This window comes from Esox lucius, chromosome 20, assembly GCF_011004845.1.
Source record: "Esox lucius isolate fEsoLuc1 chromosome 20, fEsoLuc1.pri, whole genome shotgun sequence".
Lineage (NCBI taxonomy): Eukaryota > Metazoa > Chordata > Actinopteri > Esociformes > Esocidae > Esox > Esox lucius.
In genome coordinates, this window is record NC_047588.1 from 5,766,476 (window position 1) to 5,782,871 (window position 16,396).

The window sequence follows — 16,396 nt, forward strand, 5'->3', positions numbered from 1 at the left end:
TTCTTGTCAGGCATTGTTAAAAACAGTGCCATTGCCACCCCCACATATTAACCACAGTGTTGTTATTCTATCCTTTATCAACTAATATTTTCCACTTTTTATGGCCCGAGATCTTCCATTGTGATTTGATCTTTCTTTGCTGATATTTTTTCTCTTCTTCTCAGGTATTTTAACCGACCTGCTCTGTTGGGGCCATGTTGACGTTCAGAAAGCCGCAGAAACAGGATGTGGCCAACTGTTACACCACAGATCACACGTTTATTTTTAGCTAGCCCGTGCTGTTGATGATGCCGCTATCAGTTTGCTCCGTCTCTGAGGGAAATTTTTAAGTAGGCGATGAAATTATTTACTGACCAGGGACAAATTGTTTGTCGTGGAATTAGAGTTATACTGTGCGTTCTTATATTATGCTAAATGGCACTTGCATTAATAAAACATGTCTAATTGTAAGGAAGTTTGTATTTCATCTTTATACAGTTGTCACCAGGAAGGAGCTGATGGATAACTTTTTAAAAACATTTAACATTGAAAACCAACATGAGTATTTCACTGGACAATACCATGTAGTTTCCCTGTTTCAGACAGTTTTCATTTGGCAAGCTACCTAATAATCACTTTGCAATTCTCTACCTTAAGTTACTCTAGGCCTTTAGGAAGAACAAAAAAATCATAAAAGCCCCTAACTCTCTTCACTTCTCCAGCCCAACTAACTTTCTCTAGTATAAATCAGATCAACAACAAACACACAGTAAACATTGTGGCAGATTTGAGAGGGAACATTTTGTTCAATGGGATAGCTGCTGAATCTTACCCTGTAAAATTTGTAAAACCTTTTCAAAAAGAGTAATAAATGACAATACATATCACGCATGTAATAACTTCATCCTTTGGTAGATAGACTGCAGGTATTCACTGTAGTTTGAATGATGATTTCCATCCAGGAAAATCAGTTTCTGTTAATACTTTCACAATATTATTGCAACCACTTCAGATGTTAAGGCGTGCTTCTCCTAGGATCACAAATTGATGGATGAAGACACTGTGTTTTATTGTGTAACTCCAACCTGTTTGAAATGCTTCTCAAAAGCATCGGAAACTTTTTTCTCTCTTTCCGGTTGCCATTCACATGCATGGAAAACTACAAGAGGGAGAAAGGCTTCGGTGAATAAACAAAAACAGTGGAAAATTCTGCTGAACACATTCCACTCAGGCAAAACACTGCAACCCTCATCTCTAGAAAATGAAAAATAAATAAGGTGACACTCGTTATTAAAGTTCAGAGAGCCTCTCTGATGATGGGGGGGGGGGGTTGTAAAAGTTACAAAAGAGATTGGTGACACTCAATTGTGATTCCTCACCACCTTGGTGCGCCTTCTCGAAAACATCAGGAGGGAAGAAGTATCCATCAGTGCATACACCCACGTTCACCCATGGTATCTTCTATGGGTTTTTGTGGAGTACACATCTCTTTGCACTTCTAGGGATGGACATGCATGGAAGGAGTACACATCTCTATGCCCTTCTAGGGATAGACATGCATGGAAGGAGTACACATCTCTATGCCCTTCTAGGGATGGACATGCACGGAAGGAGTACACATCTCTATGCCCTTCTAGGGATGGACATGCATGGAAGGAGTACACATCTATATGCACTTCTATGGATGGACATGCATGGAAGGAGTACACATCTCTATGCCCTTCTAGGGATGGACATGCATGGAAGGAGTACACATCTATATGCACTTCTATGGATGGACATGCATGGAAGGAGTACACATCTCTATGCCCTTCTAGGGATGGACATGCATGGAAGGATTACACATCTATATGCACTTCTAGGGATGGACATGCATGGAAGGAGTACACATCTATATGCACTTCTAGGGATGGACATGCATGGAAGGAGTACACTTCTCTATGCCCTTCTAGGGATGGACATGCATGGAAGGAGTACACATCTATACGCACTTCTATGGATGGACATGAAACAGAAGATGTATTTATCTGTGTGTTCTGCTCAGTTTCTTCTTATTTCTCTGTTTCAATACATCAGGGAAGTTGCCGATTTCTCTCAGCCCTCACTCTCCCCATGGGGTGTGGCCCTCTTGAACAAGCATGCCCAGAGCTCTCCAAGGTCCTCACTCTTTTGGAATAAACGGTTATTTGAAACAGCTGTGAAGCACCTCCGAAAGAGCAGAGCTCAACTGCAAAATCATTTGAATGAATAATGTTTGTCAGGTATTAGAATGTGGCATGAAGGGACCAGAGGAGGACAGGGGAGGTTAGGTTACACACTGCTGTTAGGTTGAGCTAACGTAATGGGCCTGAAATGACCACCAGAAAAGAAGGACCCCACAAAAGGTTAAAGAGCTTGTCAGCGTATGGCCCTGATAAAGACTGATCCCAGACCAACGGTCCATCAGACCAGCAGTGAAACAATTTGGCCTTCTTGTGATTCAATTATCCGGGCAGAAGCATTACCACTTCATTTGGGGCCAGGGGACCAAGTCACACGAGTCGCTCCGGCCCAACCGGACCCGCGTGGGGGGGACTGTACCTGACCCCCATTGGGGGGACCGAACCTGACCCACGTGGGGAGGACAGAGTCCGAACGAGCGGAGAGAGCGTCATCTCCGGGTGGTTCGATAGTATCCAGGCTTCCTCGTAGAACGGAGGATAGCCCCATGCTGCAAGGAGACGGAGACGAGCTCTTAGCCGTGAGAGCCCACGGGGGTCTCCGCGAGCGTAACCCGATCTCACCTTAACCCAGTCAACGTCTGACAGGGAACGACCCGGTGGCTGACTTCACCCACCTCCTATTGGACTTTCGAAACCACGACTCTGGGGTGTACATGTTCAAGGAGAAGCACCCTGACTGAGATTTTCTTTTCATGAGGGAAGGTGTAGTTGCCTTCCTGAGCCACTGTAAATAAACGACATGAACTGCAGTGGTGTGAGGGTCGGAGACCTCAGCGCTGCATGGAGGGGTAACACTTCCTAAGATTACAATTCCCCCACTCCTAAAGTGCCCTATCATGCCTTGTGAGAAACACAAGCCTGGCTTCCACCTATTGTGTATTTCTGGCCCCCTTCTGCATGTGAGGAAATGTATCTGAGTCACTGTGATCATTTATATAAACATATAGAAACAAGGACACACACTGGCACACAGGCATACATACACACACACACACACACACAAGCAGAAACACACACACATGCAGAAGCACGCACACATGCAGAAGCACGCACACACATAGTTACAAAAACGCACACACACATACACACACATACATGCAGAAACAAACAAACACATGGAGGAGCACACACACACACACACGACGGGCACACACACACCGGTGTTGTGCTGAACATAGCATGACAATGTGTACCATATAGGAACAATGGGAACCTACAGATCATTGCTACTCTTCAGTATGGATGAAACCTGTACCTCACCAAATGTACAAAACAACGCAACCCATTCAAAACCTTGTATGAACTTGTCGTGGATGGGAAATGGATTCGTCAAGGAAGCTGAAGTGGAGTTGAAACTGCTGAAGAGGGACAATTGAATTTCCTGCTACATATGATTTGTTTCCCCACAATATCAAATCTGCTCTCGGTTTCAGCTGAAATGCTAAACGGACAGTTTGCAGCGTCCCACACACCTTCTGAGACAGAGGGAAGGGTTGTTTGCGTGTCAATGAAATTTTCACAAGTGCCTGTAGAAGGCGAGTGAATGGGTCGATCTCAAAACTCATAACCCCACGCACGCCGTCGCTATAGATCGCTGTAGATAAAAAAGTGCTAGTTCACTTCATGTATCATCTTCAGCCAAGCAGGTAGGCAACAGTGATCTGATACCCTGAGAGTTTAAGGATGTGATGATCTGGACTGAGAAACTCTACTGACATGTAAAGCTGCCCATGTGGAAGCACTCAGCCAGACAGCACACAGGAAGGGCAAAAGACAGAGAAAGATAGAGGGAGATGGGAGGGAGACAGGGAGGGAGACAGGGAGAGAGACAGGGAGAGAGACAGGGAGAGAGACAGGGAGGGAGACAGGGAGAGAGACAGGGAGGGAGACAGGGAGAGAGACAGGGAGAGAGACAGGGAGAGAGACAGGGAGGGAGACAGGGAGAGAGACAGGGAGGGAGACAGGGAGAGAGACAGGGAGGGAGACAGGGAGAGAGACAGGGAGGGAGACAGGGAGAGAGACAGGGAGAGAGACAGGGACGGAGACAGGGAGGGAGACAGGGAGGGAGACAGGGAGGGAGACAGAAAGGGTGAGGGAGATAGAAAGTGAGAGAGGTCATTACAGAGATGCGATGGCTGTTTAAAACAACTGGAGCTGGAGTGGACCTTTAGGCTTTCTGTTTGAGTTTTATAGCCGTCCTGCTGCAGCTGGGCCAGAGCCAATCAGACGTCCCCGTATGCGGGGCCATAGTCAATCGGCTTCCTCCGTTGCCAAGGTGCAAGAGAGGTAAAAAAATAAGGGGGGAGGAAGAAAACTAATGGTAAACAGAGGCTGTGGTCAAGCCACGCTGGCGGAGAGAGAGAGGGGAGGATAGAGAGAGGGGAGGATAGAGAGAGGGGAGGATAGAGAGAGGGGAGGATAGAGAGAGACGAGGAGAGAGAGAGAGGAGGAGAGAGAGAGGGGAGGATAGAGAGAGAGGAGGAGAGAGAGAGAGGAGGATAGAGAGGGGAGGATAGAGAGAGGGGAGGATAGAGAGAGGGGAGGATAGAGAGAGAGGAGGATAGAGAGAGACGAGGAGAGAGAGAGAGGAGGAGAGAGAGAGGGGAGGATAGAGAGAGAGGAGGAGAGAGAGAGGGGAGGATAGAGAGAGAGGAGGATAGAAAGAGGGGAGGATAAAGAAAGGGAGGAGAGAGAGAGGGAGGGATTCCTTGAAACTCCAGAAAGATCCCCCCTGATTGCTGCTACTGCTTGCTGAAAGCTCTGAATACTGAACACAGCAACACGGGAGGTTGGAAGGAGAGATGCATTGACAAAGGCCAATGCCATTTGTTTTCTGAATACCAGCGTCGAGCACAGAGTGGTACTGCTCTCATCCCACCACCAACTGTGCCTTCCTATGAGAGCCTCTGATGTGCTCCTGGTCTTCTAGACAACCGGCTTTATTGGTCTCCCGAGCCAGATGAATCCCGCTCGTTGCCAGGCGAAACAACCCCAGGCCCCTTGAGACAAAGCGCTAGCGAGGCTCTGAGCTCAACCCAGACAGAAAAACACCAGGCAGTAGCCGGCAAAACTGCAGCAGCCGCATGGACCCGAAACAGGCTGACGTAACAGCAGCTAACCACCCTCCAATCACACAGCCAATCTAGAAACAACAGCCAGCCAGACTGAAATTAGAAGGCCAATCTAGAAACAATAGCTTTTTTCCCCTTTCGTCACGGAAAACCGCCCTGTTTGTTTTGGCAAAGAGGTTTGCCTTTGATCTGGTGATGGGTGCTGCTATATCTTCAGCGCCTCCCTATCCTTGTTCGTTGTATATTGGCACTGTCACCGCCACCCTGTCTTTCGCCAGGCTCTCATCACTTCCTCTAAGGCCCAGAGGGACTGTAGGTGTGTTCTCTGGGAGCCAGTCTCTCGTGCATGAAGACAGGCAGGTGTTTACATGGGTTGAGCTGTTCTCCCGCTCTATGTGCTTTCAACAACTGACGCTACCAAGTAAGGGCGTGATAACCGAAAAGTAAGGATATGTTTGATGGCACAAGTGTGTGTGTGTGTGTGTGTGTGTGTGTGGGGTTGTAACCTAACCTCCCCGGTGCTACTATGGTCCCTTCATGCCACGTTCTAATATCTGACAAACATCTCATTCTTTATGCAGCGCTCTGTAGAACTTTGTGAGATGATGTCATTCCGCAGTTGCTATTGCAAGAGAGAAAAAGAGAAAAGTAGGAAAGAAACTGCTATTTGTAAATGGTGACGTGCACCTTCACGGGTGACACGATTTACAAAAACAAACAAAACGCAGCACAGCCAAATCCCAGCCAACCATGGTGTCTGAGACACAAATACACAGTCTGCATGGTAGAGTAGTGAACAGAGATTAGTTCAAAACGACTTGGCATGCCACACCGACTAAAATGCTAAATTAACTATATCTATAAGGCCTACCCGGTCAGATTGATTCTGTGTCGGAAAGACGTGAGGCAACCGCGGCTACTGCCAGACAATAGAGATCTCTCTTTTTGAATATGGTGGAAAAGCCAAAACACCTTGAACCCATCACACTTTGTTCAGTTACAACCGTCTGAGTGGGACTTCTGCTGTACACCTGAATATAATAGAATTTATGACATCGGCATTCGGATTCTGCCTTATCAAATCTCATGTGGCCAGTCAGCCATAATGCCGGATTTCAGAATCCTGATTTTATGTCGAAACCACATTTTCCGCATCCTAAAAGGCTTACCTCAGCCTAACTTTTATTAGCCGTTATCTATCCCAGAAGTAGACCTTAGAGCTCGACCTCGCCATTTCTGTCAAGAGTGTGCATCTCATATGCTTGTTAAGAGAGCCAGTCCTTGATCAAGACAATACGCTCCTGCACAGCCCATCCAAACACCAGGAGTGATGTTGTTTCAATCTGTCTCAGTGGCTCGTGGATGTGCAGCGGACAACACAAGAAGCTTCCAAAACTTTCTAGAGCAGCACTAAAACTCAGCTGCGTTGGCACAGAATCCACCAAAGACACACCTCCCGAGGATCACCCCCCGTCTCAGAACTCCTGTTGAGGTTTTGCTTCTGACCTTTGGCGTCGGATTGCCACAGTTTGCCGAACCGGAATCTGCACTGAATCGACAACGCTTTAAATCTTCTCCCACCTGCATTGATATCAACTGAGCGGTGAACGGGTCGAGTCAGGACGCCCTGTGGTCTATGGAAAGAGCGAACGGGGTAGCTTGGCAAGTCCTCGCGTTAACCTTCTTTGGTGCAGACAGAGACAACCTTCCAACACCTGGACCTTCTGATAGATCATTTCAAATCTCTGGGGACCCAGGGATATCTGTTCCAGCATCTTGATACTCACATCACAGCGTGCACCACAATCACACACTTTTTCAAGTCTGCACATGCAGGAACACACAACGTAGAGTTGGGCGGACGCACGCCTATCTGCGCTGTCACTGGTAAATCATAGCCAGCAGCTTCACCTGGCTGGTAGGATTTCAACACCTGTGGATATAATGCTTGGCTTTCCTTGGGGAGTTTGCCACAATAATATCTTGGCAGCAAGGAGCCTGATCCTCCTTCGAAATACAGTAAATCTTACTGATTCAATTAAAGCATGTAGTTGTGACAAGACCGCCTCACATGGAGCTTTAACAACCAAACTTATTTGACACGGCAAGTATCGCTTGGATTTAGAATTGACATAACTCATTTAAAATACATAACAGAGAGAATATCAATCAACCTATACCAAAAAAAGCTATATAAAGAAAGTTAAAAAGACTGGGGATTCAAAATATTAACAAAAAACATTAAGGGGTGCAAGATTAATTGTAGATTCCTTAATATCGCTTAGTGGTAAGTATTTTTTTTTATGTATGGCAGTAGACAGAAATAGCTTCATTTCCCAAAAAACTAAAAAGATGAGAACTTCTGAGTGCCGGAGAAAGAGGGCGGTCTGCTGAGATTAGGGACTAATTGAGATTTACATCCTCCACGGTTCATATGTCGGCCATGGAAGACTGATCGCTTGCAGGTTATAAACGATCTTTGGAAGCGGACCCATTCGACCACCGCTTGGTGGATGTCGACAGTACAGGTGCTCAGTGTAACAGGGAGAGAAAGCAATAAACCGTCCACACATTTTTCTAACCATTGGTATCGATTCCTTTCTTGTAACGGTTTCATGTGAAGTACAGGGACCCTGGAAGAGACCGCCAGGGATCTCTGTTCCTTCACAGAGACACACACGGACTCTTCTCTTTCACAGAGACACACACATGGACACTTCTCTTTCACAGAGACACACACACGGACTCTGCTTTTTTACAGAGACACACACGGACTCTTCTCTTTCACAGAGACACACAGACTCTGCTCTTTCACAGAGACACAAGGACTCTGTTCCTTCACAGAGACACATACAGACTCTTCTCTTTCACAGAGACATACACAGACTCTTCTCTTTCACAGAGACACAAACACTCTTCTCTTTCAGAGACACACACACGGACTCTGCTCTTTCACAGAGACACACACACTCTTCTCTTTCAGAGACACACACACGGACTCTGCTCTTTCACAGAGACACATGCAGCTTCTGCTCGAAGAAGCTTCTTGTGGGTCTGCCCTGTTAGTGTCTGGTTAAACATTGCTAGATCTAAGCAAGGGGTCGAGAGTGGCTGCACTTTCTCTCATTTCCAGGTACTATGTTTCTGATTCTATCTCATGGATTGATTCTCTGTCCCCTCTCGCTGATTCTCTAGCTCTTTCCCTCTCTCAGACACCCTCACATTCCTTCTCTCTGTTTCTCTTGCCCCTTTTTATTTTCTCTTTATTTCTCCCATAGCTGAAACTCTACGTGATTACAGAAAGAAATGCAGAGTAAGTGAATAAAGGACGGCACGATTATGAGTCTGTATACGGGAAAACTAACTTTTCACTCCCCTTTTCTGTTTAAACAGCTGTGTATAAGATGATTTGTGCTATGGCCTGCACCACAGAAACAGGGAGTTATGTGCAGTTCTTTACAGGCCTGGGGCCGAAGCCACTGCCTCGTTCTACTGCCCCTCCATGATGCTCTCCACCCACTCTCCATTTCTCTTCACTCTTCCTCCATCTCTCACCTCTATCTCGGCTCTGTCTTTTATCTCCCTCCCCTCAGCAGAGCACATTGGAGACGGGGTGCTTTGCCAAAAAGCAGAAAAGCCTCACGGCTCTCCCCACCCCGGTTGGCTGGAGCGGCCCTCTTCTGTCGCATCTTGGATACTATTTCACCAAGCTAACGCATTTCAGATGGCGCCTGCTTTTTCAGAACCGGAGATCTGCTTCTGTTTACCGATGCTGCAGGTATTTGCGTTCCCTAGCAAACAAAAAAAGGAGGGGAAAAACACTTCTGCGGGGAGTGAGAGAGCGGAGAATGAGCGTGTGGCCATTGAGAGGACCCCCATTTTACAGGAGTTAACGGAATGACACCCGAGGATAAACACGAGGATTTACAGCGTAGCGCTCTGAACGCGCTATGTCAGCGTTCTGCAGCTGAGGAGGCTACCGTCCCATTTAGCATTAATGGCTTTGCCAGGCGGCAGATAACCTCAGCGGCTCACAGGCAAAACAAGAGTCAAACCAGAGCCAATCGAAGCCTGCAGCCATTGGTCGGTTCTATAAACCATGCACCCATCAATCATCATTGGGGAGAGAATGCACGGCGACCAGAGTTACCGCCTTAGCCACCTCCAGTGGCCGCTCAGCTGGAGGCACGACCCATCCCGGGCCAAGCCACGGGCCCCTCTGCGGGTTCCTGACCATCTGCGATCCGCGTGGCTCAGTGGCTTTTGGAATGTGCCCTCCTGGAACCACAGAATGTAAGTCGTCTAAACAATCTTATGGGGAAAATCTGTGAAAACTAAAAAAACAAAACACACACACACACACACACTTACAAAGGCCCTCAGACACACAGGGGTGCGAGCACACACACACTCACACGCACGCACTCACACCTTTCTAGCACCCTACTTGCCACTCCACAACATTAAGACCTCTCTTTGAAGAACAGGAGTTTCTGACGCCGTAGAAAGGCTCCCACCGAAATCAGATCGCCTGTGGTACTTAACCACGTGCGCACATCATGGAATAATCAGACACTTTCACTGTAACAAATCGGCCTGACGCATTCCGGACATCTGAGCATTCTTTCGCAAACACAAAAACCATTCGAAAGGATATCTGGTCTGCCATCTAACTTCATCAATCCTCAGACATGGAGGAAACCAACTTGTTTGGACGTAGCGCGGCAGTTGCTGTGCATAGTGGACTGATTCTGTCACATGAACATGCATTATGACGAAATGGCTGATAACACAGAAGGCTATGTTATGTTTTAGCTGCCAGGCCGGACAGAAACTCATGAGAAAATTTCAAGAGCCTAATTGAAGGTTAAGTTGACATTTAGAAAGGCGATATGGAAATGTTGCCTCTGAAAGTGTTCTCTAGCCAAAAGGTATACCCCAAATGAACAGAAATGTTGGCCAGAAATGACTTAATTGAACAGAAATGGGTACAGCTCCCACCCTTCTTAGCAAAATAAACACACACACAACTACATGCTGGACCACCCCAACACACAAAATGGAATGTACAATATTTACATTTTGACAAAAAACATTCCAGGGAATGTACATTTACAACAATGTTCTACAACATAAGAATAATGAAAGTTAACTCTCATATTTGAGATGGTGCTATCTGTGAGGTAATTTGTTGAGCAGAGAATAAGGCACTGACAAAATCCCCACAAAAACAAGAAACCAGGCAAGCCTAGTTCAGCCGGCCTGCAATAGAAAGTGTTTCCACCTCGAGATTCAAACCCGGGTCGCCCATGTGAAAGGCTGTGTTGATAACCACTACATCACAGAGCTGTACAGTTGCTGGGTGTCAGTATAGCCTCTTGTCTCTACCCTGAACAAATCCTCTTTTGCCACTGGCCGTTTTAATAGTTAAATGGCTATTCGTGAATGACATTAATACAATTAAACTGACTAACGTTTCTTACTATGTATGCCGTTTGTCACTGGCCGGTAATAAGCTTTACCGGTATCTACTAACTTACTGGAATAGTCATAAGAATTGAGCAATTGCTAGCAAGTCTGCCAAAGCTATTTTATTTCATGGCATAACAACGTACTTTTCATTTGTGAATGACATTTATAAAATAACTATGAATAAAGGCGAAGATAACTAATCATAATAATCATAAGAATGGAGCTATTTCTCGCGAGGCTGAAGATGAACTATTCCTTTCCAGAAACAGTCGCAATATAACCATATGCAGTTTCAGCCAGCAAAGTTTTCGCCAATACGGAATAATTCACAATGGGTACTTCACTTCACCAAAAAGGAAGTATGAACTCAGGACCTATAGTTCACAAGTCTGCTTCTCTAACCACTACGCTATTTAACAAGAGTTAGTCTGTCAGACACTCACTTAGTAAGAGACATTGGCTCTTCTTAGGAGGCTCCGCTTACGTGGTCCGGCAAAAAGACAATGCCACAGCCTTCTGAAATCCCCAATAGGTATAAAGGAAGACTAGTAGGTTGACATGACACCTTTCAGTCAAAGGTAAACTCAAACATATGTTATTGTCTATGGCTTAAGGTGATCCAGCAGATTGCACCGCTGCCTCCAGTGCACATGTACTGCTTCTGCATGGGTACGGCCCACTGCACCTAACCCTAACCATGACCCTCTCCTCCCAATGCCTCGAATGTCTTCATTCAATATAGCACAACATTTCTAACCTCACATTTTAACTGGGACGCAACAACAAATACTCAGGTGAATTTGAAAGAACATTGATTGATTTGTCAGACTTCTATTCTGCTAGGTTTATAGGTTTATATGATTTTAAATAACATGTCCAGTGTGAATGGGAAGTCTGGGATGTTACCGGGATGGTAGCAATTTTCTCGGGACAATTGGTCCATTTTCAGATGAGTATGAAATGCTAATGATGGCATGTCGTAATAGAGGGAACATGCAGAAAGCTCATGATCCCAAACAGGAACCAGAGAGTTTCTCAAAGCCTCGCCAAGAGGACAGAGATAAAAGCAGTCGGACAGAAACCAGAACACAAGAAATTAAGTGAAGGTAATCCAGAGTGCTTCAACTCCATACAGTGAAGCCTCACGCCGAATATGACATCATAGAAATAATCTGAATTCAGGGTTCCATTGAGTCCAGATATGTTTTTATTACATTACGAGACATCAAATAACTACATTAAAAATGCAAGGACTGGAAAGATCTCTCAAAAGACTCGCCTTGGTTTTGACTTAATCCTATTACAAAGTAATTACCTATAATATCCTACTATATATGTAATATGAGCTGAGAAAGTATATTAATCATGACTACGACTGCATTGGATCAGTCTGTGATAACAATAGTAAAATAAGAAAAAGATGTTTAAATCACTGGACATGTCTTCCTGATACTATAAAACTATATGGTCCTGTTAATCTTTCTAGTTTCTTTGACCGTCATCAATGTCTCTCTGAGGCCTAAATCAATGCATTATTTTTTCCTACAATTATAAAACTTCCCAAAAACCTACGGCCGCCTTTATTCGCCATCGGTTCAGGGCTCCTGCCAGGAAAACAGGATTCCTAACAAGAAAACGCAGCAATAATAACATGAACAAAAACTTTGCTTCCTCTCTGCGGTCATAAATAATAAAGAAGCCATCACCCTTCTGTAAGTCAATAACATTTAGGAAGCCAAAGCCACGGGAGGGGAGGTCTTGACATTGCATCTAAACAACAGACAGCCCTGCTCTCTGTGCACTATAAGCCCTGGCACTGCCTCCTCCAGGCACAACCCAGGGGTCAAAGGGCGAGTGTTGTAAATGCACAGGCTATTACCGCTAACCGCTGACCATCGGATGGCGTACCTCAAGACGCGCGCGCGGGATCGCAGACACCAACGCACACACCGACACAGACCAGCGCTGGCGCACACACGCAGACACACAAAGACAGACGTGCCACACTTAAACACACACACATACACACAGTAGCAACTTAGCAGCAGAAGCTCAGAAGTTCCGTCCCATCGCATCTACACATCACACGCCAAACCCCAATGCCAGCTACTTTCAAGAAACCCTCCACCTCCACTGTCTCCTCACCCCACCCCCTCGCCAGCCTTGCGGCACACACTGTCTCTCCGATGTTAGCGACTCAGCATGTTTTTTCGGAGAGCGCCGCGGACGCGCTCTCAATCATCATTAGGGGTTTTGCGGAGTCCTGGGGTTCGGGCACCCTGCCAGGATGTGTTAAAGTTTCCATGAGAAAGAGCCCGGAGCGCACCGTTGAAAGGGGGACGCTGGCGGAATAGGGGGGATCCTCAGAAAGCATTAGAGAGTTGCAGTGTTCCTTTTTTTTGGGGGGGGGGGGCTAGGGAGAGAGAGTGGGAGAGAAGGCCCTTCTAGAAAACCTCTTGGCCACCGACGTCTCACGACTGTTTTAGGTTTGATAAAAACAACGTGGGATTTTCGGTTGTAGAGAAAAGACAAGTTGAGGAAATGCTTGTGTTTTGCGGAGGGCTGGACGGAGTGGGTGGGACGGGGTGGGCGGGACAGGGTGGGCGGGCAGGGGTGTGCGCTCAGGGGTGGGTGGGACAGGGTGGGCGGGCAGGGGTGCTGACCCTGAAAAAGTAAGGCAATCAGAATACATGTGTCAAGTATCAGAATTCGAATCTCAGTGGGTTGTTTTGCTCATATGGATGAATAAAGCCTCTCTGTGTTCAGCTGTTAAGGCAGCTGGTAAGAATCTAGTTGGCTGATTAGCTTTAGCCATGTTAGCCACGCGCCAGTTCAGCAGCCCTTCATGACATCACCAATCACAACAGGAGCTAATGAGTAAAGACAAACAGCAGTAAGCCGCATTGCTGGATCGAATATATGCCCAGGGTAGTATACCCCCCCCCCACACACACACAGGCACAAAGAGGCCTTTATAAGCACCCTGCATCGAGGACTAGGGCGCGCAATGTGGCCCAAAACCTTAAAATTTGCTGTGTAAACAGCAGCCAAGCTTATGATCAAAGAGGATGTGTGTGTGTATGCGAGCGATGGGAGGGGGTATGATGTCACCACAACTGCCGCTCAGCGAGGACGTGCGATGAAATGCGCCACCATTTTATAGGTTAATTAGCCACGCTTACGGGTCTGCCGCTGCCGTTTGCGTGACACTGAGGAGACCGACGTTTACAACCTAACGCGAAAGCTCCTCAACAAACTCCGGTTTAGTGGCTCGAAACAACATACGACACCTCTGAGCCCTGTTCTCCCACACCCCCTTTAACATACATCTTGCTTTCATCGACCCTGAACATCAATCCATGGATCTCGCTCCTCCTGGCTGTCACAAGAAAGAACCAACGGGGGCCGCCGGCCAACACTTCTAACTAGAGCGTCGGCTAAAGCACTCCGATCAATGGAAATACAACTGCAGCTGCTGTACATTACCCAGAAGGCCCTGGGGCAGACACTGTTACAGACGCTGCGTAATGGTCCCCTGTAGCTCACTCGGAAAGAGTAAGACGCTAGGAGCCCCGGGGTTGCGAGTCTGACTAAAAAAAGTGGAAAATAACAAAGTTGCTCTGTCCATGAGCTAAATAACGTCAAATGTAACGGCCTGCAGTGAGCTAGCTTGGGGCTCCACTGCTCCATAGTGAGTAGTTGCTGTGGGAGGACTGGTGATAGCTGGAAGGGGGGTTAGCAGTGTGAAGGGCTGTCGGAGTGGGGTTCACGCTCAACTTGTCATCCCCTCCCTGCTCTTTTCCTGCCCCCCCCCCCCCCCCACACACACACACTGACAACACAGCTCCTGGAGGTGCAGTAGCTCTGGCTGTTGATAGGTTGAGTGATTTCTTGGGGGCTGGGTTTATCCGTGCAAGCAGGAGGCCCACGAGACAGACGTTTCCTCTGGCCAGCGAGGGCCTGAGGGGCCCCCTGAAGCGTGGGAGGCGCTCGGATCCAGGGAAGCTCAAGTGTCCTCCTACTGCAGAAGCCAAAAGAAGGGTTTACACAGGCTACGCGGCTAACGCTAAATCACCGCCCGACCAACCGCCCGGTGAGATCATCCCCAACCGTCGCCTCTGTAATAGAGGAACCCGGCCGGCGTACAGTAACATGGTACGGTAATGACTGCGGAAAGGGGAGATCGCCACCCGCCATTCCATCCCCGCTTTAGTTTTATCTCATTTGAGGGCCAGGGGCTGGGGGGCGGGAGTGAGCGGTGCATGGTCCAGATGCCGAAGGAGTATGCTGTTACCACCGCACACTTACCGGGACTCCAGAAGCCCCTGTTAGCCGACCACAGATGCTTATTCAAGACATTAGGCCAGGCGAGATTGCAGCACAAGGTTTTTACCAGGGCCGCCTTGGTGGGTCCATGCTAATCAATACGCATTCCTGGGAGTTCCTAATGCAACTGTAATCACAGGTCCAATAACATCTGGCCACTGGGTCTGGCAATATTGGGACTGCTAAAGTGACAGTAGATTGGGCGGTGGTGGTCTCGGTGAAGCAATAAAAACAAGCCTTCTTGGGTTATGACTTAAGGACAGGGGGAAAATTTGGAATATTTCCATCCAGTCCAAATTACTGCGTAAAGCGAGCCCCTAATGACCTTTTACGTAGCACAAAATAAAGCTCGAGTTTCACTATCATTCGATTCTTTTCTCGTACCTCGGGCTCCTTTGAAGGTCTGAACTATGGAGAAGTTTGAGAAAGGATTGACAAATGTAGCCGACTACTCTCCTCCTAATCAGATTTCTTTGTTGTTTAGCGCCGGGGTTCACTTGTTTCAATTAACCGCAGTGGGGAAATGTCAGGAGCCAGCTGCCAGTCGAGAGATCAACCCTCACTGTGTATGTGTGAAATGACACAAAGACTAGGACAATGACTTATCCCACAGGTACCGAAACTCATTTTACCGAGTTGATAACGGACAGGCATGTGCGTGGCTCTCTCTAATGTGTTTACGAGGTGGAGTTCTAACAGGACTTATCGGGACTGACAGATTTGCTGACAACCGTGTTTCAACTCAATTACAGCTCCACTACAGAACCCCAGTGGCCCTTAATGCCCATCAGACTTGAGCTACCTTATTAGCAGTGGAGTGCACACACACACACACACACACACACACACACATACACACACACACACACCACTGTAGGAGTGAAACTAAAGGTACACAGGAAGACCGACGTTCCTGAGTTGATTCGCTCGGTAGAAGACTGTTTGGATGAAGGAGGACTTTATCTCTTCGGCAGATCGCCAGAGACGGTGCCTTTACTGCGCACACAGAGAATAACAGAAATTTGATGAGCGACCCCGAGGGAGGCATGATTACAGGGGAGGTTGTAGGGGTGTTAACGGGGAGGGAGGGATGGCCCTTATCCAATCAGGGGTTCAGGTGTCCCCCTCCCCTGCAGCCTTCGGCAGCCTCCCTTGATGACGTCGGCGCCAGCACCACACCTTCCACAGGGAAAACATAGGAAAACAAAAAAATGGCTCCTGACATCCCTCGCAGTGAACGAGGGGAAGGGGGGGACGAAAAAAAGCTGAAGCTCAGGAAACCCCGAGCCATTGTTTTGCTTCCTTCATTAGTCCTTGTGTCAACAG

At 47.3% G+C, this 16,396-nt stretch overlaps 1 protein-coding gene across 5 annotated transcripts in view; it reads right to left on the reverse strand.

The window, feature by feature from the left end:
- LOC105028214 (nuclear factor of activated T cells 1) overlaps positions 1-16,396 on the reverse strand; it is a 60,940-nt gene that overhangs the window by 3,075 nt on the left and 41,469 nt on the right. The window lies entirely within an intron of this gene.